This window comes from Sinohyriopsis cumingii, unplaced genomic scaffold (genome assembly GCF_028554795.1).
Source record: "Sinohyriopsis cumingii isolate HCF-2022 unplaced genomic scaffold, ASM2855479v2 utg001699l, whole genome shotgun sequence".
Classification (NCBI taxonomy): Eukaryota; Metazoa; Mollusca; class Bivalvia; order Unionida; family Unionidae; genus Sinohyriopsis; species Sinohyriopsis cumingii.
In genome coordinates this window covers 339,835-364,635 of record NW_028316035.1, presented here as the reverse complement: position 1 = coordinate 364,635, position 24,801 = coordinate 339,835, and the positions used below count along the sequence as shown (strand labels likewise).

Sequence of the window (24,801 nt, the reverse complement as noted above, 5' to 3'; positions counted from 1 at the left end):
CCAAATATTCCAAGCCAAGGACAGATCAAATACGTCACATTGGGAAAATATGCTTTAATGGACTTACAACTATGATAATGTATCTTAATTTCAGTGTTCGTCTGAAAAAGGAGGGGATGATGGTAGCAAGACACTTGGAGCAGGGCATTATAGAATAAATATTTTCTAATGCATGAGAAACTCAGATATTATACTCCTTTTTCAGGCAAAATAAAGTTCTAATTATTGCAAAAATAGAATTAAAATTTTAAGTTATTTTGTCTCAACATTTCTATATTAAGTGATACTCTTCAAAACCTATTTTTTTCGGTTTTGAGAAGTTTTGGGTTTACTGATGCTTTTGCAGAGAGAGAGAGAGAGAGAGAGAGAGAGAGAGAGCTGTTACGAAATCATCAGTGTCTGTGCATATACAAGTGCATAAAATTGAGAAAGCTGTTATATTGTGTCCTAAACCATGATGATGTCTCCCGTCGACTTTTTTGTTTATTTATCAATTTAGCGAATATCCGTGTAGTTATCCACGATTTTCTGTAAACTGTGTGTGTCACTGGCAAGTCTGTAATGTCCTTAAAACAGCGGAGTTTCTGAGAATTGTCAATTACAATTGGTTTTAATTTCTCACCCGTAGCACTGCATGCAAAACATTGTTGTGCGGGAAGACAAACGATACTTATGGCTACTTAAATATATGTATGTAATGATATTTCTCTGCTGAAAATCATTTGAGTGAATCTGATTTTTTAGAAAATTTTAGATAGATAGATAGAAAATTACAAATCACATCAAATACAAAATTTTAATTTCACAATGGAAAACAATATTTCATAGAAATGAGACTTTTTATCAGAAAAATACTATTCAGAAAAATATTCATTTTTTTATAAATTACAAGTGTCCGGTAAATGTGAATGAAATAAAATTGCGAAATATACTAAAGAAAAAAATCAAGATGCTAGTATGAATTTAGTTAATGAAGAAATATTAGAAATCAAACTGAGTAAGATTTACATATTAACACCTGGTGATATACTGGCACTTTAGATATAAAATATCTCTATTTTGACACGTCATTTTAAGCATCAGAGAACATTTTACATTCCACCAACCTCATTCATGAATAACAGCATAATTATAAAATCAAAGCACTAGTTGAATATTAATACAAATACCGAACAAACTCTCCTATCAATGAAATTCAGAACCACGTATTGTTATTAACGATCATATAGAATTCAGTCGTATTTTATTAGAAAAAGCATCATTTTTACCGTAGACATTAATAGCTGTTTTGAACTGGACTTAAATGGAATATCATTTTACAGAATAAAAGTCATTTACATTTTAGCAGCAATTCAAGTAAAACTGATGCATGCGCATTTACGTGACGTGAAATATATTAAAAGTTAAAATGTAAACAAAGTAGCACTGCTTGTAAAAGCAGACTGAATAACAGGATAAACATAGACCGCATGATCAAATGAGAAAGGACAAATGCAATGATGTTTGATGGGATAAAAAATTCTGCTGAAGATAAAGAATTGCTGTAGTATTATCAATTGTTTGTCAAATAGATTCTGATAACAAAACAAAAGTAAGGTTTCAAAACAAACCGGAAATAGGTCAAATAGCTCTTTAAACAATTTCAGCTGTTGTAGTTCTTCCAAAGATATATCGGCAAATTCCAACACTTTTCAAATCAATCTTTATCGCAAAGAGCAAAGTTATGTGTTGGTAATTATTTAAAAACAGTTATGAAGATGAAAAATCCTTAAATAATGGTTCTCCCTGCGGATGACTGATACCTTGGCAGTGAACAGCCACTATCAAATTGGGTTGAACGAACGCTTGTCCCGACCTCCAAATGTGTTCGTAATTTTGCCAAGTTGGAAGCGGGTGGGGTCAGTTTAAATGGTGGTACTACAATTTCTTCAGAATGAATTTCATCACTTTCATCTTCTTCATTATCAAGAAGTATGGGGGACTCGTGAATTGTTAGATGCTGCTGCAGCATGCGGTTGATTGAAATAGCCGTCTCAGCAAATGACTCCAAGTCCTTGGTACTGCTATTCCTAGAAAGCATTGTTGGTGTAGCGAGAGGAGTAGCAGCCGGTGGGCAAGATACCCAGGGATGGTTCAAGACCTGCTTGGTAGAATAACGCTTGCGTGGATCTCGTACCAGCAAATGACGAATGAGGTCCTTGGCACTGTCTGAGATTACACTCCAATCGTTTTCTGGAAACTCATAAACATCATTTTTGATGCTGCTGAAAAGCAAATCCTGACAGTCCTGACAAATCATATAACGGTTCCATCCACAGTCACCTCCGCAGTGGCCATAAAATGGAGTGTAACCGCACAACGTGATGTACATAATTATTCCCAGGCTCCAGAGATCGCATTTCTTGTCGTATGAGAAGGAATCACCAACCCAAGCTTCAACAACTTCCGGAGCCATATACACTGGTGTGCCAACAGGCGTCAGGAGATCTGGTGTGGTACATATATCCCTGTGACTTCCAATAGGCACACCACTTGCCAAGTCAAAATCACATATTCGTATCGGGAATATTTCTTTCTTTTCACACAATATGTTTTCTAGCTTAAGATCCCTGTGGGCTATACCTTTATTGTGGAGGAAATCCAAGGCTCGTGTGATACATTTCACTATTAAACTGGCTTCCGTCTCAGTCAGGTGACCCCTTCTTTCAATATTGTCGAACAAGGTTCCTCCCAACATCTTGTCAAAGACCAAATAAAATCGATCTTCTTCTTCAAAATATTCGTAAAGCTGCAAGATGTTTTCCTGACCTTGGCACAAGTGAAAGATTTCTATTTCCTTCAAGACTTTGCTTCTAGATCGGATCCTGTCTTTCTGAATGATCTTTACAGCATATTCTGTGTTATTGGAAATATTTTGAAAGGTCTGCACTGAAGCAATTGCACCATTACCTAACATTTCTCCTGTTGGTCTGTACAAATCATAAAAGTTTTTAACAGGAATGTCAGCTGCTCTTTTTTTCTTCTTTCGGTTTCTGATTGAATTCCGATTTAAAATTTGGTTGTTTTCTGCATCACGTAAATCAGGGATTTCCATATCTTTAAAATCGTTATCCATCTCCATATTCAGTCCATTTAACGTACTGTAATGCAGGCACCTTTTATATATGTGATCGGTTGGAGACAATCGGCTTGTTGATTGGCTCGTGTCATCCTGTCGATACGACTAAAATTCAACAGTATTCAAATAAATCCCGTACTGACACTGAGTATGCACTTAATTAGGCACTCACGGAAGTTCCTCTGGCCTCGCTGTGACGATTGACTGATTCGCTTGATTCATTTATTCACACCTTGGAATGGAAGAGTACATATCACAGTTATAAAGTGTTAACAATTAACAGAACAAAGGAAAACAAGAAATTAATCTGACAAGCTTTTAATTGATATTTGTTTCTTAATAGTGCTACCACAAATAGCCATTTGCCAAGAGCTTAATTGATCGATATTTTCTAATTTTTTGAGAGAATATTTTCGTAAAGAAAATCTTGTAAATGTTATATTTCTAATTAAAAATTTACAATTTAGCATTTATTCAACATAGATGATTGTCTGGCTAGTCTACGCAATGAAATATATACGACCTTTCCACTTGATGTACTTAGACAAATATTTATTGTTGGATTTTTTTGTGTCAAATTAGAAGCAACTTGTAATAAGCTTTTTGGTTGTACTAAATCCGAAAATATCGGAATGTTTAAATTATATAGGCAGATGTCTTAACAATAAATATTTTTTTTTAAATGTAGACTATAGTTGTTTTCAAATGGCATCGCTAATGGCAACTGCTGTGGGAAATGTATTACTGCAAACAACTTGAAAAATGGTTAAAGATAATATGCACGGATTTCCATAAATTTATACCGTCCTTTTTTTCACCCCTGAAAACTCGAGGCTTTTCTATTATAAATTTTCTGGCCTCAGTTTCCGTGAGCTGTCTTCCATTGAATATTCATGTGTTACTGTCTTTTGTGAGTAATTTATAGTCATGCTATTTTTCCTTTAATAATAAATAAAATATCATTCCAGATGAATTAAAAAATTGTGTTCAACCAGATGAGGATACAAAATTGTACCTTTTCCTGTCTCGCTAACAAAAATTATACCTATTGTGCTTACCATAAAACCTGTTGGGAATAATTGTCCGTAAAGCGCTTTTTCTAACTAAGTTATTCTCTTTTACATAAAAGTGACCTTTATTTTCAAGATGCCAAACCGCTGAGAGATCGATAACATAATTCCAGCTAGTTTCAACAACTGTCATGTGTACGCGAAAACATTGTGTATTATATCACTGCTTTATGTTGTTGTTTGGTTCCCTTAACCTTGTATTCCATGCTTTACACTCTACTATAGTGGAATGCAATGCAATACTAAACAGCTAACCAGACTAGTTATTTATTCAAATTCACAAGCAAGCAAGATTCATTTTATTAAGAAGAAAAACAACAATAGCACAGTTAGTTCGTGAAACAGTCGTCATCGTCGAAAATCAGTTTTTGAATTGTTATATTAGTGTCTTGTGATTTGGATTTTTAACGTCGCTTTAAGAATTGTTCAGTCATATCGCTACGATGTCTGCAGTGTGGCAGTTTATAGTGATGTCTACCACTGGGGCATCATGTCGCAGACATGTAGCGTGATGTCCCACCCAGTCACATTATCCTGACACCAGGCTGACCAGTCCTAACACTAACCTCTTAATGCTGAGCGCCAAGTGAGGCAGCTGTTAGTATCATTTTTGTAAGTCTTTGGTATGACTCGGCCGGGGGTCGAACCCACGATCTCCCGCATCCGAGGCGGACGCTCTTACCACTAGGCCACCTGGGCGGTCTGTTCTATTAGTAAAATATCGATGCTATGATTTCATTGCAAGTAATGGTGCAACTTCTCATCCATGCCAGTTCAATAATTGCAAATTGATTACTAACTAGTTTCTCATTAATAAAACGTATCTATGAAACAGAACTTGATGTCATAAAGTATCTACTTGGTTATCTTACTATCTTTGGTCACATTTGTTAATGGATATGCTAATATAAGGTTGTTTAATTAGATCACGTTCACTCGACCAAGGCATCTAGCTCTTACACAGGTTGGCTTTGCATGCCTTCAAACTTTGTATTTATTCCACCCCCTTTATTTGATAAAAATGTCTAATTAACATGGTAATATAAGGAGGTCAGCTTAAAATTCACTGCAACAATACAACAAATACTTGCGCAAATAGGTATCAAAACACCGTCGTCATTGAACTAGGTTCTCACAGAAACGCTCGCGGACATAAATGTCAAGTTAAATTGACATAAGTTCACGTTTAAATACAACAGGGCACATTGTATTTATGACCATTACGCTTGGTTTCATAGTTCTAAGGCGGCGTATCCAGTACGATTCATTTTCTTTCCTGGTTTCGGAACTCCAGTTGGGGTTGTGAGCAATTGCAATAAGTGTTATATCACTGAAAATGCGGCCACTGGAGATAGAAGTGTTCTGCGTCTGGGCTTCTGTACAGCTTCTTTGTCATCTAAAGAACACTGAAACCAAGCGGTTAAACCAAGAAGACTAGGAAAAGACAGCCATACACAAATAAAATTATCTTTTTGCAGCCAACACATTTTCTTTTTGAATAATTATCTGCATTTGCATTTTTTGTCACTCAATAGCATATAATGACTACTGTACCAATCAAATATCCAGGATATAATTTGCGCATACATAAATTTACATAAATAACAGCTTTCGTTGTCGCTCATCGATTTCTTGGTCAATATAAAATATTTTCCAGCGTCCGCAACAAGCGGAAAAAAACCTAGTTGAAACATAATAATTTAAAGGTTTCATTCCTGTAAAATTAGTCATGTAAAGTTTTCCAAACACAAGAGTTTCTGTTTTATTTGTTTGACTTGTCTATGTTTTGTATTTGCCCTTGAAAAAGACCCATTAAAGAGTCGAAAGTGATCAGGATAGTTAGATACTAATTTTGCACTGTTCGTTGTCAGTTTATTATTATTATTTATATAGATACACTTGGAAGTAGAATTTAGTATCATAAAATTAACTCGTATTCATCCCTATCGCCGTAGTAAACTGTCTGTGAAGTAGACACTACCTGACAAGATCTCGTAATCACACTGACCTCATATGGCACATACGTCCAATATGTACTATAAAAACACAATCAAGACCCAAGGGTAAAGTACCCGTGAGCATCATGCAATATGGATATCTCGTTGTGAACTACCTACAACGAGATGCGTTCATTGCTCATTTGCTATTGGTCAAGGTATAAAAGAAAGAAGAAAAAACAGAAGAAATAAACAATAAAACTACCCTACGTAACGCTAAACGCGTCAACGAAATCCAGTACATACACACGATTTAATGCATCACCAAGTTATTTTCTTCAACCATCACTCTCAGAATCAAAATAGCCATAATTTACAGAGGCGAATTAGAATACTATCTACAGAAGGTTGGGGAGGAACAAAGTGTAGCAACTGGGTATGATGGGAATTGGTAAATTAGTCACACTCGGGGGATGGGATGGTGATTCTATCTGTCAACCCCTCACCAACACAAGACCAAGCAGGTGTTTTTTCAACACACGATTAATTAGTCTGCCAGGTGTACCACTAGTCACCCTGTTTACGCTAGATCACAAGGCGTACACTAATTACCTGACCGTGCTGCACGGGTAGCACGCGTGTTCTGCTACCATTTCTTCAGTGTGTAGCCGTTAGACATATGTTTAAGAAAACAGAGGGAGGGTTGAGAAACATAAATAGCACACACAGCCTCTCAGACTGCCCTTGTTAACTGACGAAGACATCACGTCGAAAGCAATGAAATCATATCTGCAACCATGGAGCCAAATCAGGTTCGTTTCGGGTGAAGATACAACACAGTTCACGCAGGATTCGCACTCATTAATTGCAAGTTTATAGGACGGACTTACCATCAAAAGGCTTATGGAGCCTTGTCTTTTCTTTTCTTTTTTTTTCTTTGTTACTTCACAACTGAATCTCGTGCCCATGGAAAAAGAGGTTAGTAAAAATGCTAATATTTTGCATTCACTTAATTGTTTCTTCACTGTATCTGTTGTGTTCAAACACTTAGTTTTTTCACCAAACCTATCGTTGAACAAACTAGGAGATAAATTAAGTACATATTTTTGTACAGAAATAAAAGAGGGCATGAGATGATGCTGATCGCAGATTAAGCGGAAAGAAGCCAGCTTATCAACTGTGTAGACTTGGCAATGCAGGGGTGTCCGTGACAGTGGGCGTACTCAACGCCTTAATAGCACGATGAGTGTACATAAACGGTATATTAACCATGCCAAATGGAGAGGGAGAAGTAGATATCTTCTCCATGCAAAGGTGTGTGTGTGTGTCTCCCTATTGCTGAGAGGGGGAATATAAATAAATGGTAAGAAAGTAAGAGTTGAGAGGGCCCCTGCAATAGTTTTTGAAAGTAAAACTTTTGAGGTCCATATTACGGTTCTCCCGTTCGAGTTACCTCTATTGCACTAAAAGCTAAATTGGAAATTCTAGGCATTCAATTTTACCCTGGATCAGACTAAACAGATTTGTGATGGTCAAAAACTGTATCAACACACACACACACACACAACAACAACAACAACAACACACTTTATTAAAGCTTTTACTATGGGTTTAGTGTCAATAGCCTTTAAGTCTCGCTGGAGGGGCCCCGAGTGGCCGAGTGGTCTAAAGCGCTCTCCGTTACGGATCACTGTCATCTCACCTCTGTCTGCGCAGGTTCGAGTCTCAGATTCAGCCAATGTGGGTATGTGAGAAAGCTTGCCAGTAGCTTCTCGTGGGTCGGTGGTTCTATCCGAGGTTTTCCCGGGTTCTTCCTCCACAATTAATACTGGCCGCCATGTAATGCCTATCAGTGCTGAAAAGTGGCGTTAAACCCCACAACAACAACAACAACAAAGGTCTCGCTGGATAGTTTCCTATTTTGACACTCCTCTAATTTTTAAGGTAGAAGGCATGAACCTAATTATCACAAGCCTAGCAAATATAAATTCACACATAAGCTAAATCGATAATATGGTTTAGATTTACTTCGAGTTAGGCTTGAAAACAGGTTGGCTTGATTATGACTGCCTGTCACAATTAGATGAGCACTGGAGATCAAATGCGTAACTTGGGCTGCAAATGAGCTGCCGGCTTGTCTTACATATTTATGTGTGTCTGCTACAGAGGTAAATATCTAAAAATCTAGATGGTTGAGGGGTGATGAAAAGTTTGCTAATTTGTTATAGCACTAGTGAACTTTATTCATGCATAAGGCACATACTGATTCTTTTAGCTGCCTTGTCACAGGAAAATATTAAATATTGAATGTAAAATTTAGGGGTTGGTGGCAGTGTTGGTTCAGTATAAAAACCACCAGTTGCATCAGGAATTAACCTGATTACTGCAGTCAAAATCTCACGTGTATGCTTTCTACAAATATCATTAGTTTGTTTTTATTTGTATCTTCAGTGTAAAATTATTCTCATTTTTCTGTAATTGGTTATTGTTGGATGAAAATTCACCAAATAAACTGTCCAGTGAGACCTTAGAGGAATTGCATCTGGAACTTTTGTGGACACATGCATTATGGTCAACACGCATTGGTTTTCTGACTTGGTCTTAGGTAAGAGACCAACACAGTCTACTATTATTCTGACACATGGTCCGTCAAATGCAGAAACAGTTTGATGATGAGCCGTGGGGTGTCTGCTGATTGGGTTTTCTCAACAGCTGAAAAGTGTGGCAGTATAATCTACCATCAGGGACAAACGTTGTCTATGTAATATGTTGTTTACAAATGACCCATACAATCTACAATCATAGGCAAATAATGTTAGACATTCAAAATAGATATACATAACACAGTAAATATACACAGTTGACAGTTCAATATTAAAGAAGAATATAGAGCAAAAATAACAGAAATCTGAAGGCATACAATACAGGTTAAGAAATGATATATTATAAAGCCTGGAGAACATTGAAAAGAGTGTTAGAAATACAAAAAAAAAGAATAGTATAGTTTAAGAGAAATAGCGTCGATAAAGAATGTAAGCTAAATATTAATAACGAAAAGCAACAATTAACCAAATAGAGCTAGCTAAAGGGTAATAAGATACAGGAGTAAAAATTGAAATTAACCGAAATCAGAGCAGGAAAATTAAAATATTTATATAGAAAAGCGAAGCGATTGCATAGAAAAGAGATTAAAGAGGGAAAGGAAAGAAACTTCGATGCTTTGAAGAAAAATTATAGTATTAAAAGCAAGATTAAATTTTAGAACCTTGCAAATTTTATCAGCAAAAATATACATAAGGCAAGACGTAATCAATGAGGATATTCATAGTGACTTGATGAGAGAATGGAATTCATACAAATAAATGACGAGTCATAATCAAAATGTGATAATTCTATAACAAAAGAAATTATGAAAGCTACAATACAATTAAATAAGGGGAAATCGAAATAAGGGCTCAGATGGCCTTATGCTGAACATTATAAAACATTTAATAAGAAATCTCACCAATATTTAAACTTTTTGTGAAAACAATCTTCTCCAGTGAGAAATGACGAGAACAAAGAAGGTAGGCAATTTAACTAAAATAAAGGAAAAGGGAAGGAAGAAAATTTAAAAACCTTTAACCAATATCACCGATAAATACGGAAAACTATAAAAATTATATAACATTTTGTTGTTGTAATCGGCTTTAGCGCCATTTTTAACACAAGATAGACTATACATGGTGGCCAGTATTAATGGAGGAGGAAGAACCCGCGAAAACCCTGGAAAGAACCACCGACCCACGAGAAGCTACCGGTAAGCTTTCTCACATACCCACATTAGTCGAGCCCGAGACTCGAACCCACGCAGACAGAAGTGAAATGGCAGTGATCCGTAATGTTGAGCGCTTAAGACCAATCGGCCACACGGGGCCCCTATAAAAGAAGTAAAATATTAGCAAACAGAATTAAGCAGTGCATAGGTAAAATAGTATTAAAGTTGTGGGACAAGGACATAAATATAATAAATAATACCTTAACAGTCCAAACGATAATTGGATTTTATCCAAACCAAACCAAATGAGAAAAATCTGCATTGATACTGCCTTCGATAGGGTTGAACACGGTTATATTCATTCACTCGTTCATTCGTTCGTTCGTTCGTTCGTTGGCTGCTCAGTCTCAAGAGAATATCGCCCTTGGAGTGTCGTCTGTCTCGGGTTTTGCTGTGGCTGTGCAGGCCTATGCGCGAGTGGCAGTCCCTATAGCAGTTGGTGCAGACATATTGGGAAGTCTGAGTTGCAGGAGTTGCTGCCGAGCTCTTCTTTCTCTCACGTTTCTCTGCCGGCAGCTGGCTTCTCCTCGCATTAGCGACTGCTATGCCCTTGCTTACCGCCAGTCTCCAGGTACCTCGGTCCTCGGCCAGCACTTCCCAGCAGTCGGGTAAAATGTCGCCTGCCTTCATGTCCCTCTTGCACACATCCTTGAAACGGAATCAGAGCCGGTCGACTCTTTGGTGCCAGTAGCCAGCTGACCATATAGGATGTCCTTTGGCAGCCTCCCATCCTCCATGAGTCAGACATGTCCCAGCCATCGAAGACGGTGTTTGCTCAGCAGGGAGTACATGCTGCGGATACTTGCATGCTGAAGGATATCGCTGTGTGGGACACGGTCTTGACAGCTGATTTTCAGGATGCGTTTTAGGCACCGTATATGGAAGGAGTTGAGCCGGCTCTTTTCCCTCTTGTAGGTGCTCCAGTTCTCACTTCCATATAGAAGGGCGCAGAGAAAGCATGCCTGGTTGACTTGGATCTTGGTGTGCTCTGTCAGCGCGTTGTTTACCCACACCCTCTTCGTTAGTGGTGCCACGATGGTGTTTGCCTTTCCAAGTCTTCTGTCCAGCTCCACATCAAGCGGAAGAGTGTTACTGATGGTTGAACCCAGATTAGTGAAGTTGTTGACTGCTTCCAGGGTGATACCGTCCATTTTGATGCCAGGGGCGATAGTGGTATCTTGCACGCTGACGTTTAACTTTTCTAGGCTGATGGTGAGCCCAAACTGCTGGTAGACATCAATGAAACGGTCTCCCAGTCTCTGGAGGGCATCCTCGGTGTGGGTCAGATGAGCCACGTCATCTGCAAAAAGCATATCCCTGATGAGCACCGCGATCTCACTTTCATCTCAGAGCGCAGTCGTGCCAGGTTGAACAGCCTACCGGGCATGGTGTGCAGATATAGGCGTAGGCCAGGAGCAGGTAGAAGAAGCTCCCGAAAAGGGTCGGCGCCAGCACGCAGCCCTGCTTCACGCCGCTGTTGATTGGGAAAGAGTCTGAGGAGGATCCATCATCCATTCTTATCGACATGGAAAGATATTAACATGCTGCGGAGTTTTGAAGAGCAACCGTTTTTTTTTATTTTGCTGTTACTGAGAATTAAACCCCAAATAGTCCTAAAATTGTTATCACAAGTCCAAATGTATAAAGTTTCAACTGAATTCTAGTGGTATTCTAAATAAGTTCGATGTTTGTATGTTCATATGACTGTAGTTTCGAACGTAGTAATGTGCCAATGACCTGAATTGTGGTGATGTGCTAAATCTTATGATGCTTCATAATATAATCAAAAATGTTCTTCTCTGAATTTGCTATGATTCCAAATTGTTTCTGTCAAAAACTATTATTGATGAACAGTTTTTATTTCCAGTGAATAGTAATTTGCATAATTCACCTCAGTGACAATCTGAACACAACAATACGACTGATCTTGGTTCAAGATGTAAAGGCAAGAGCGAGTAACTTGTTATTTAACAGCGTTATATAAAACGCTAAGACACAAAAGAGAACCAGGATGAGGGTCAAAAGTTTATTTCTATAAAATTACAAGTTTTTAACAAGAACAGGTCTATTACTGAAATTAAAAAGAACATGATGGCAAATATCAGATACAAAAGAATTTTCCACTGGGGAATTACAATGTACTAGAATAATAATGAGATAAACATGTTTACTTGCATTGAAAATGATCATGATATTTAATATACTCACAGAGAAGTATTAGCTATCTATTATGTTGGTTTCAAAATCAGTGTCTCTAGTCAGGTACATAGTTAAATTGATTTCGTGCTAGGTCAAGTGTAAAATACATGTGCATATACAATAAAATTATTAAGAAAAGCTCACAGTCTGACATATATTTGAATAATTGATCATGAAAATAATACCACCAACCAATACAAAGGATATAGATTAACATAAGTTTTATATATACAAACATGGGAAAAATATGGGAAGACAAAACTATTCTAATGTATATTCTATACCTTCAAAAAACTGACAATGCAAAAACACTATCCGAATTCAGAAAATAACCTAAATGTGCAATGAAAATTAGTATAGTGTTGTGCATGTTTAATTCATATTGTGTTTGACCTCTGCCCGTGATTGGACCGCTCCGGTGGCTTAAGTGGTGAGAGTGTCAGACTCGAATACGGGAGGTCGAGGGTTCGAATCCTGGCCGAATCATACCAAAGACGTAAAAACGGTACTAGCAGCTACCTCGCTTGGCGCTCAGCATTAAGATGTTAGTGTTAGAACTGGTCGGTCTGGTGTCAGGCTAATGTGAATGGATGGGACATGATGCTAAATGTCTGCGGCATGATGTCCCAGTGCTAGACGTTACTATAAACTGCCACTCTGCAGACACCGTAGTGATATGACTGAAAAACTGATAAAGCGAAGTTGAAACTCCAAATCACACCCACACACCCACACACACGTTGTCAGTCATTGCGTGTAAATTTTTGGCCTGACTTTTGTCATTTTTTAGAAACCTGTACCAAAATGGTAATTTAAGGCTGAACCGATATTATAAATTTGGTATGTCCTAAAAAGCAAACTTGTCGACAATATGTTGGAATTTTCCATTGGTTTTTCATAGAATGTTATTACGACATAGGTCAAGTGGGGTGTATATAAACGACAAGGTAAACAATTATTTATTCATATTTTATTATCAGTCTGTGGAGTCATCTGTAGTTGTGTTCAGATATAATTTAAGAGGAATTATTTATTAAACGTATTCCTTGGAATTACAACAAGCTGATTAACATTTTTGATTAAGGCACTGCTGTGAGAACTCATTGATAGACATTCTGGATGACATCATTGTGATACTTCATGAATATTGGTACATCATCACATTCAATACCTTTGGCATCAATTCGGGACATTCTATTCTTTGGGACATGTGATAGGACATTTAGTATTATTAGGACTCTAATTTACAATATTGCAAGTTCCTCCCAAGTTTTCAGTTTGTATTCCAGTGAAATGAATTGCTCTTTAAAATTTACCCACCTTGTTAGTTTCGCTTTCTTTCGGTTACGAAGAGCATAGAGTCGTAACAATATAAAACTCGGGTAAATATAATATCTCGTGCTGTATAAAGTGTGTCGTATATTCAAGAGATATGGTTGACAGGTGAAGTAGTTGTTTAATAGTTTAAGGACGATTTTCTCGTGCTTCCTTTGTGAAATAGGAATTTATAATACGAAAAAGACGTGATACTTAAATGCAAATAAACTGAGATGGAAAAAATATAGACAATATTTAAACCAAATGTGTCAAAAATCATGAAAATAATATAATATATACGAACAACATAGACACGAAATACTTGTACAAACAAATGAGTACTTAAATAATAAACATAATGATGGGATGTGGAGAGGTACCATTAGAAGACCATCGCCTTGTACACGATTAAAATTCTCGTAACAAAGTAATAAACAACTATTTACGTACCTGTATCTTCAACTGGAAAATAATGCAATCAAAGAGTAAACACGGCATAGGCAACCTGCAAAGACCAAACGAAACAAATATACCAAGAATAGCGTGTGTGTGTGTGTGTGTGTGTGTGTGTGTGTGTGTGTGTGTGTGAGAGAGAGAGAGAGAGAGAGAGAGAGAGAGATTTGGATTTTTAGCGTAGAAAAAAAAATAATCGGGAAAAACCAAACGAAAATAAAAATAAATACCAAGACTGGACATAACCCATAAAGTGACCGAGTGGTCTTAACCGCTCACCGTTACGGATCACCGACATCTCATCTCTGTCTGCGTGGGTTATAGTCTCAGGCTCGGCAAATGTGGGTACGTGAGAAAGCTTGCCAGTAGCTTCTCATGGGTCGGTGGTTCTTTTCGGGGTTTTCCCTGGTTCTTCTTCCACCATTTGTACTGGCCGACATGTCTTGCCTATTTTGTGCTGAAAAATGGCGTTAAACCCTACAAAAACAACAACAACAACAACAATAACATACCCCATGAAATGAAATAGACGGTCGAACAAATCCGTCCCAAAAGGGGATGTGTGCACTACCATATAGGCAAACTAGGCAGCCGCCTAGGGCGCTGATTTCAGGGGGCGCATTTCTCCAAATCAACAAGTTTTGAAAAATAAATAAATAAAATTCAGTTTTATTGAGGGTCTTTTTTATCCTGGTTTATTTTATACAGGGACAAATAATCGGGTAGATTCAGTCTGACTGAAACACCAGGCTGACCGGAACAAGCCAAATGAGTGAGTGAAAATCGCGCGTATACGAAACTTTCAGGACGTAATTACATTCCCGTGTTTTTATAGGCCACGAGTTTTTTCCGTGGAATCACGCGCATACGAAACCTTCAGTTTGCCGCGGAAACCAAATTGAGGGGGGCAACTCCTTATTTTAATGGTATAAACAAGGAAAGAAATGTTCAACTGTCCATTATGATGTTAGTTCATCACTAATGTCTATCTTTATGTTTGTTTATTCTCGTCTTAATTTTTCAAATAAAATAGTATCAAGTAGTGCTTTTTGGGGGGTGTCCGGACATTTGAGCACAGAGGTTTTTTTTTTTTGTTTTTTTTTTAAATTACCCTTGGTATGTGCTCAAAAGTTGAATTTTTTTCATAAAAATGTATTGTTTATAAATTTTGAAATTTATATTTTCCGGGGGGGGGGGGGCGCCAGAATCTAACCTTGCCTAGGGCGCCAGATACTCTGGCGCCGGCCCTGCCTATAAACAGAGCACACCTATTTTTCCCTGCGGAGGGGGAGGGTTACTAAACAAAAGAACTAGCTTAAGACGAAAGGAAACTCGCATAACATTCATAGACTAACACTACTCATAGGATTCACTAAGAATAACACTGGCTAATGCAAGTTAGTATGGGTCACACCGAAATTTCCGAAAGATTGGGGTATAACAATATCAAACACGACAAAAGAAAAATGCAAAGGAAAACACAGTAACACTAACAAACAACATGCAAACATTGTGTACAAAACGCTTCCGTTTCTTAAAAAAAAATATACAAAAACAACACAAAAAAACCCAACAAACTAATACAAAAAAGTCACTATAAATGAGATCTGGGTCGGAATATGTAAGGCCACTGTGAGGAAAGAATGGTAGGTAGATCAGACGCACTAGGGGTCTAATTCGCAAGGACAGCCCGTGATGTGCCACTGTTCATGCCCGAACTATCCACCCCGTACCTCCCATTCTATTGTTTGTTCGAATGAAAATATACTTCTTTTTTTTTAATTATTAAAACAGGCGCGTAACTACATTTACGCGGATATGCAGCTACGTACGAAAATTGTGACAAGATGAAGTGATGCATTTCAAACCAGTTATTTTAATGATTTGTAGTATTGCAATCAAACTTTATGTGAGAAAAATCACTCATTTCATGACTAGTGTTTACATTGGTTATACGCACCCCACCCCGACTCCCCACTAGCGGGAGAGGGTAACCCCTCCCATCAGCACCCCGTCTCGTCTCTACGCGACGTGGGGAATGCCTTCGTTAATCTATACTTGCGTATGACTAGAAAGGGTCTAGCTACGCGCTGGAAAAGATGGAAATAGAAAAGATAGAAATAACGACCTAAGAATTTGAAATATGAAGGCCAGTCCAAAAACACGAATACTTATGGGTAAAGCGTACAACATTGCATCATGAGTTATGTGCATGCGCAATTGGACATAAAATATTGATCCTTGTCAAGGATCAAAAAATTTAGATCAGTGAAGAAACCAGCCATAATGTGCAATGCATAAGGAGGGGAATATGGTTCTTACATAAAGAGCTTAAGACCTGGGGACGGAAATTAAAGAAATCCAATCAAGTACGTATCCATAAAATAACAGGAGCCCTAATCCAAAACATCTATATAAAAGGTTTCTTCAAAAATTAGTTTTGATTTTATATAATTTATCCAAAACGACAGGTCGGGAAGGGAAATACGAACACATAAAATCACTTTATAAATTTTGGCAAAAAGTCATCTCAGCCAAAAAGGGGTCATATTAGGAATCTATTAGTTTATATAGCTGAGGGTCTCGGGGGTGTCCACAAATAAATCGGAAGGCCTCGTGAGTAGCAGAGGGTAGCTTTTTGTATCAGTATTGTATAGATTTATTTTGCCTTTCGTATCTATATCTAATGCTGTTTTGAAGAAAAAAACCCTCCCCCCTCTAAAACATTTAAACATCTTTTGAAATTATTTGTAGAGGTTCAAGTAAATAGAGACTTAGAACTTGTATTAATTTTCAGAGTCCGGGTTCTCAGTAAGAGACACGCCGATTAGTGAGGACGTAAGTGTAAAGATACTGTAAGTCTGAGAAATATTCAGGATTTTTGGCATTTTAAATTCGATTGCATTCCTATTCTGGGCCCGAAAAAATATACTTGTGCAAATTCAGAGATCTCAAGGGACTGATCCATTGAAAGGACCCCGTGCTCATTCTGTTTGGCGAGAATCAGGGACGAAATAAAGATTTTGTTATAATAAATAATCGCCTGTCTTCGTTCATTTTCTACAGGAGTTTCAGGAATTAACGACCTGTTCACCCTTTCGGCATGATATTTTGAGAAGCAGGGACCATTCACGGAAAAAGATAAGTATTGTTTAGAATTGCTTTTGCTTTTGCTGATTTCATTTTCACATATGTTCCATATTTTTCACAATTTTACGTATTTGTACCTAGTTGATAATACGGCATTATAATTTATAAGTACCTCAGTAATTTAATATAATTTTACGGTACAGTGCAATAGTTGATTCATAAAATGGTCTAAGGTCAGGTCTGTAGTAAAAATGAATACGTTCGAAAATCAAGGAATCCAAAAGTGGTAATTCCAAAACCTATTTTATCAAATTTTAAGGCTCTAAACCATTTAAATGTTTTGAAACAGAAGACTGGGGGTGAATACAGGACAATAATGTTTCAGAAACAAGTGAACATTTTCTTTCCAACCGGCTCAAACTAATCCGAAGCTAATTGAAAACTTGAGAAATCTAAATAGGGCATAAATAGGACATGGACAACGAAAGTCGCTCAGACATTATTGAAGCATTATTAAGAACGAGTTTCTTAATGCTTGAGCATGATTGTCCGTTTTGAAATTTTGGAACAGAAAAACAAGACTCTCTCGCACCAGGCACTCGACGGGGCTAATAATAACGTAAGGAGAAAACTTAATATGGAAAGTATCCAGGAATTTCAGGCTATTGTTTTTCGGCGAAAATTCCAGCACCATATAATACTATGCACTGTCGACGTCAAATTCCCGGTCACCAGTGAGTATGGACCATCGACCCTTATTACACGATGTACTAAACATACGGTACAACCACAAAACGTAATTCTACGATTAACACATTGGCTCTCTAACTTTTATAGATTTTGCTAGATAAGTATGAAAAGTATGCAGGATATTAATAGTATTTGATTATCGGGATAAAGATATGAAATATGATGTGATTTGCATTACAATGAACGTGTGAAGGTACATAAATCTTTCTCAAATTTTCATACATGGGGCATTTAACAGAAAATGGTGAAACCCATCTTCTGTGTCTGCACATAAAAAGGACAGTCTTTCGACATAACTGATAATTTTAAACCTGCCTATATTTGCCGTTATGGGAAAGCTTCCATTTCTAAACATGCATAGCAATTTAACACTATACGAAGAGTTGAAACAATCTATATAGCACTGAGAACTCGGATCGTTTGAGATGTTATGAAATCGTAATCTATCATTTGAATGTAACTCTCCATTTAGGTCTTGTTGAAAAATATCTTTAAAACGTTGTTTAAGTGAAAAGTGTTTCTTATCACTGGAAACCTTGGCTAACTCAAACTGCTCCCATTCTGGATGGAAACAGTAGGATTTTATCTTTATTTACCCAACATTCACAGTTTTCGCCCCGTGGCAATTGTAGGTTATAGCTTTATTTATCCAACATTCACAGTTTTCACCCCGTGGCAATTATAGGTTATAGCTTTATTTACCCAACATTCACAGCTTTCGCCCCGTGGCAATTGTAGGTTATAGCTTTTTTTTGGGAAACTATCATCAGTCATCTATAATAATTTGAAACAGTACTTGAGAATCCTACTATATTTTACAATTTGCATTGGCGTTCTGGCTAAGTATAGATAAAAGTGCTTGGAGTGTGTTTTGTAAAACCAATAATATATTTATAAAATTACGTATATGCAGCATTACTGTCATTTGCTTTGAAGAAAACCTAAACCTTCGACCCATAATTCAAAATTGGTGCTGTTTAGCATCAACTATTTGGAATAGAGATTTGCCGTTTGTACTGCTAGCGTTTTTTTTAAAACGTATGCCATGAATTTGTAGAAGAGAGTACACAGCCAAAATATATATAATGAGATACTGTCTCTATCACGCATATCACTATTAAAAAAACTCAAAGTTTATATCTTCTCAAATATCCTCCTTTTCGAAAAACTACAATTTTAGTTTTCTTTCCAGGTTTATATTTAATTTCTAAATGTCACAGTAGTCTTTTAATTTATTTAGAATTCTTGTGAAGATGCAACCAAGTTAACCGTATACAACGGTGCAAATAAATTAGAAAGTCTAATGTGACACCGTTATTCGGATAAGAAATATGTCTTTAAATCATTTAGAAGTAATGAAAATAAAGTGGGTAATAAAACACAACCTTTTCTTACCACAACATGGCAGTTAAATATTTCTGTCAAGCCATTTTGCCTTTTCACACAAGCTTTGATATTTGCATATATGGCTTTTAGTATCAAGTATTTTGCTAATATTTTCATTTACTAATTTATGATATAATAAATTCATGTCAGTACGGTCAAACGCCTTTTCATAATGAACAAAAAGAGCATAAACCTACATTTATGTTTTCTAAAAAATTTACATATCAGTGTGCATAGGATAAATACATTATCTACAGTGGAATATCGACAGCTAAAACCAGCTTAATCTCCACCTAAAATATTTTCTTTGATGCAGTTAGTCTTTCATTTAAAATTGAAGTAAATATTTTGCTGAAGACTGGTAAAAGGCTAATCCCAAAATGGTTGTCACGTATATTTAAATTCCTCTTTTGTGAATGTGTGCGATAAACAGTCGTGGTTCAACACTTAGGGATGTATCCAATATCAAATAATGTATTTAAAATTCTTAGATAGGTACCTTGATATTTCCAGTTGCCATAAAAAGTCAATCGAAAGGGCATCAATTCCACCTGATTTTCCCAGATTTAATACTTGTTATAACATGTTGCACATCTACCTTAGTTATTTTACCGTCCAGATGGTGACTAGTGATTCATTTATTCTGATTTTCCCCCATCTCACATTGTATATTAAATAATTCTGAATAGTGATTTTATCATTCGGTGATAACCTTTTCTTTTGGCGATGACTGGACATTTTAAGTCTCAACAAATGTTTATAGTCTTTGTATGGAAGTGCCTTTTCAAGTCTAGCCTTTTCCTTTTCTCTGTACGGGTTGTGTTTGTGCCTAATTGTACTTTTGTACGTATTTTTATAGAACTTAAAATCCAAGTTACCTGTCATATTATATCTTTGATTCTTACTGTGGGTGGGGTTTCTAGTACGCATTTGCAATACCGCCTTTTAATAGGATAATCTTCTGAAGCCCCTCTCCCTTGTTTTTTGTTGAATTAGCTATGTTTACTATTTTATTCTTTGTGCCACAAATGTCACTTGTCCACATATAATCATATTTGAAATTATAAAATTTGAATAATTGTATATATTACTTTAATTTGGTATACACTCTAGATATAAAAAATATCACTAAATAGACATTTTTGTTTTATTTTATTTACTGTATATTGAATAATTACATGGATTTTGTTTGGTAAAATTTTCTTTTCTTCTTAAGGGATATTTAGGTACGACTCAATTACATGGCGCCTTGTTGCTGTTTCACCAGTTAGCCAAACATTGTGAAAGTATTTTACCAGCATAGTTGGGGTGTCCATTATTTCCATACATGTGCCCTGATACCTGGCCATTAACCCGTTGTTTCCATACTTGGAAATCAGCCCGTTGTTTCCATACATCTCCCCATGATACCTGGCTATTACCCAATTGTTTCCATACATCTCGCCATGCTACCTGACTATTAGCCCATTGATTCCGTACATTTCCCTATCATATCTGTCTATTAGCCCATGGTTTCCATACATCTCCCCAGACTGCCTGGCTATTAGTCCATTGTTTCCATACATCTCCCCAGACTGCCTGGCTAAGCCCATTGTTTCCATACATCTCCCCATATTGCCTGACTATTAGCCCATTTTTTCCATATATCTCCGCAGACCACCTGGATATTTGGCCATTGTGCTGTTACAATTGTTTTATGTTAGTTCCTCTCTTATAATACCATAAATTGTATTTTCATGTTCCTGCCAAATTCTTTGATTATCCCTATATTTATGAATTATCTGAATTATGTTTTATATATTGATAACTTTGTGGGACTTTGTTAATTTATTATTTCGATGTACATTTAGTTTATTTTTGATCCAGTATATGTAGAGCGCTTCCCAAGCATACTTTGGGTTTTCATATATTTTCCTTATTTTATTAATAACATTAGATATTGTAGCGAATCTCAATTATTATATTGTATTTAGCGGCTGTAGCGCCCAGGTCTCCGTAAGTTTTGACCTTATGCTCTGTATTTATATTGTTTCTTATAAAAGCATTTTTCCTAAGGTTATCATTTTCCCGTAAGGACCTCAGAGGTCGTCGGTTCGAACGAAAGACAAAAATGGCACTAACAGCTGCCTCGCTAGGCACTCAGCATTAAGAGGTTAGTGTTAGGACTGGTCTACCTGGTATCAGGATAATGTGACTGCGTGGGACATCAAGCTACATGTCTGTGGCATGATTTCGCAGTGCTAGACATCATTATGAACTGTCACACTGCAGACATCGTCGCGATATGACTAAACATTTGTTAAAGCTACGTTTAAACACACACACACACACACACACACACTTAAGGTTATCCATATGACTTTTACTTTACCTTTTCTTAGATACTGGGTGATTCCGTCTCCAGTTGCCTATTATTGCCAAGTTCCTAGTTTATTAAATGCGAGATATTTTGCTACTTTACAGCAAAGTAAATATCAAATATCAGCTTGCTTGACAACTACCTAAAGGTGATCACAACATAATTTGTTTCGTTTACATACTAACAGACAGATCATTAGTTAGCATAATATGGCGCGTGGAAGTTTAATTCACTGTATAATAAATTACAAATAAAAGAATCATTACTGTCATTTAAGGAGACAAACTCTAATAACGGTATAACTATTGTATTAAATTTAATAACGCTGACTCTCTGGATTAAAATCCGAGTGAACACGTTCGTGAGGAATTGGTTTGAGTAAACGCCAAACTTAGCAAGTTTCGATGTTTCTCAACAACGATCATTTCTATTTAGGCATTATGGGATTGCGAACTACAAGCAAGATTTACTTACCTCCGAAATTGAAGATCTTTACGACGTGCAAAACTATGCACCTCCGAAAATGCAGATCTGACAAAGAAAGTCCTCAGATAAGCATCGCGAATCACATACTAATACATTTGTTACAAAAGAATTGTGCTTAATTTAAAATTACCATCGAGAGATATGTCATAAAAATTAACAAAGTAATTTAGCCATGTGTTGGGAACTAATTTATTGTTATTAATATAAATACGTGACCTCAGAGTTGGTCGGCGTAGGAATAATATCCAAAATTGGATAGAAACAGCCAGATAGCAACGTCGCTTATTTAACGACTGTGGCTGAGAGTTTAGTATTCGCAATACAAATAAATAGCTTAAAGCACGACCAATTATTCATACAGGCTTTGTTTTGTTTAGTGTGTTGTTACTTGTAAATAATTTGGTCGCGTTGCCCAAATTGCAATCCAGCGGAAATAGAATGTCCGCACATGGAACAGTTTCCAATGACCACCGGTAGGTGGGATACAATATATAAATGTCCAGGACTGAATCGGGGGGAGGGGGCGGGGCTTCCGAAATCCCTCCACCCCCAGGCTAAACTAAAAGGTGCGCACACGCACAAACGTATATTCACTTGTCACTTGAAATTTGACCATCGTTTTATTCTTGCGCATGTTTATAGGGTATTAAGCTCACTTGAAGTAAATAGACTTTTGCTTTCGTGTCTTTCGAGAAAAGTCGGGCCCCTTTTGAAAATTAGGAACAACCTCCCCATCCTCAAAGTTTGACCAGAACCTCCCCATCCTCAAAGTTTGACCAGAACTTCCCCATCAAAGTTTGACCAGAACCTCCCCATCCTTAAAGTTTGACCAGATCCAGCTCCGAATGTGTTATGGATTCGTTCCATGATTACTTTTTCATATTCAGTTACTACATTTGTTTCTCAGTGGTCAACATTCGACTATGTACATATCAAATAAACCATATGCTACAGAATAAACAATTACCTTTAAATCAATATCATGAACGTCTAAATATAACTCTTGTAACAACACCGAAATAAGAGAGGGAAAAATGGTCGTATGAATGGCCAGATAAAGGTAGATAGCGTAATTAAAGCACGGAAATGCAAACTTTGTAAAAGCGTCTTGGAAAATATTACTTGCCAGACTTCGAAAATAGATAAGCCCGTGTAGTCAGGCTATGAGATTGATCAGTCTTGTATGGGGCTATCACTAAAATTCCACAACCGTCTTTGAATATCGAAGATACAAGTCTGGCCCGAATTGCTAATCGGCAGATAGAAACAAGTTCATATTGAGGCGTGTGTAGAGACAAAAATCTCACATGTCATGAACTTGGTTAAAAATTAAAAACACAGACAATCATAGGGAACTAATTATAAACGTAGGTATTAATGAGACACGAAACACACGAATAAGAAGGACATCTCGGTCTATGAAGCAGTTATTTAAAACCCCCAGGAAGAACTTTTAGAATGCAGTAATGTATTTAGCAACAATCCAGTTTACACAAGTACAAGCAAAACACTACAAAGAATAGTGGGACATGAGTAGACTTAACGAAACTTGCGGAAAATTCAATTGGCAGGGATGACTGTACTAAATACCAGTGGAAACATAAGGTAGTGTTTCCTACGAACGGGATGACTGTACTAAATACCAGTGGAAACATAAGGTAGTGTTTCCTACGAAAGGGATGACTGTACTAAATACCAGTGGAAACATAATGTAGTGTTTCCTACGAACGGGATGACTGTACTAAATATCAGTGAAAACATAAAGTAGTGTTTTCTACGAACGGGATGACTGTACTAAATACCATTGAAAACATAAGGTAGTGTTTCCAACGAACAGAATTCACTGGTCTCTTACGTCCGCTAATTTAATCTTAGAGGAATGATTACAGCGATTTCAAAACAAGATAAGCGAACTGATATTTATTTTTTTTAAACTAGGGAAAACGGTTTATAACCTTAGCTGCAAGAGACTGTCGCAAAGAGAAAATTCCTTGTTAAGTAGGGGATTCAAATTTTGTTCCAACCCCGAGATATAAAGATGTTTCGACATTAAAGTAACCAATTAAGGAATTCACTAAGAAGTTAATGGTCACGATTTTTTTTCCATTTAGATTAAAACATGTACAAAAGTACCTTTTGTGGAGAAAAGGGAGTGATGACCACCACCCTCTTTATTTTCATCTAGCATTAGATCAACAAACGATAACATATTTACAAAAAAATTTTAAACTGAGATTCGATAAAAGTAAAACCTAATCACGGTACTTGTGAATACAGTTCGATAGAGGCTCTTGAGAAAGATCGATGAGTTGTGATTAGGAAGGCGGACAAAGGTTCGGCTACAATGACAACGGATAAAGAAGACTATATAGGAAAGGGACCCTGAGCATCATTTAGCGATCGGCCGACGTTACAGAAAAATATACAATTTGATGCAAACTATAACTGAGACTGTCAGTCGATATGTAAAAGATGTATTTGTCAACAAAAGACAAGCAATATATCGAATACCAACTGAAAACACAGAAATACGACACCATTTATAATGTGCCTAAAATACATAAAGGCCCCTATTCTTCTACAAAGCCGATCGTTTCTGATGTGGGGAGTGGGTCTTGCAAATTCGTCGAACACGTCGATTCACTTCTGGCACCGTGAACAGCGAAACATCCAGCCTGTCTCAGGCACGCGAGCGATATTTTAGATAAAATTTGACATCTCAGAATTCCAAAAGTCGACTTTCTCCTTACTTTGGAAGTGGAAAACATGTACACAAATATCGAAAAAGGGGCGTAAAGACGGTTCGAAATTGTTTCGTA

General features: G+C 36.9%; 1 long non-coding RNA gene and 1 pseudogene across 2 annotated transcripts in view; one reads left to right on the top strand and one right to left on the bottom strand.

Moving 5' to 3' along the window:
- Nucleotides 1–1,768: 1,768 nt before the first annotated feature.
- Nucleotides 1,769–3,300, bottom strand: LOC149771755 (MAP kinase-interacting serine/threonine-protein kinase 1 pseudogene; annotated as a pseudogene).
- A 13,739-nt stretch (nucleotides 3,301–17,039) lies between these two features.
- The window catches only part of LOC149771754 (uncharacterized), a 43,263-nt gene continuing 35,501 nt past the window's right edge, over nucleotides 17,040–24,801 (top strand). For both annotated transcript variants that reach the window (XR_016418159.1, XR_016418160.1), the window contains exon 1: nucleotides 17,040–17,735. This is a non-coding gene — a long non-coding RNA (uncharacterized LOC149771754). The remainder of the gene's footprint in view (nucleotides 17,736–24,801) is intronic.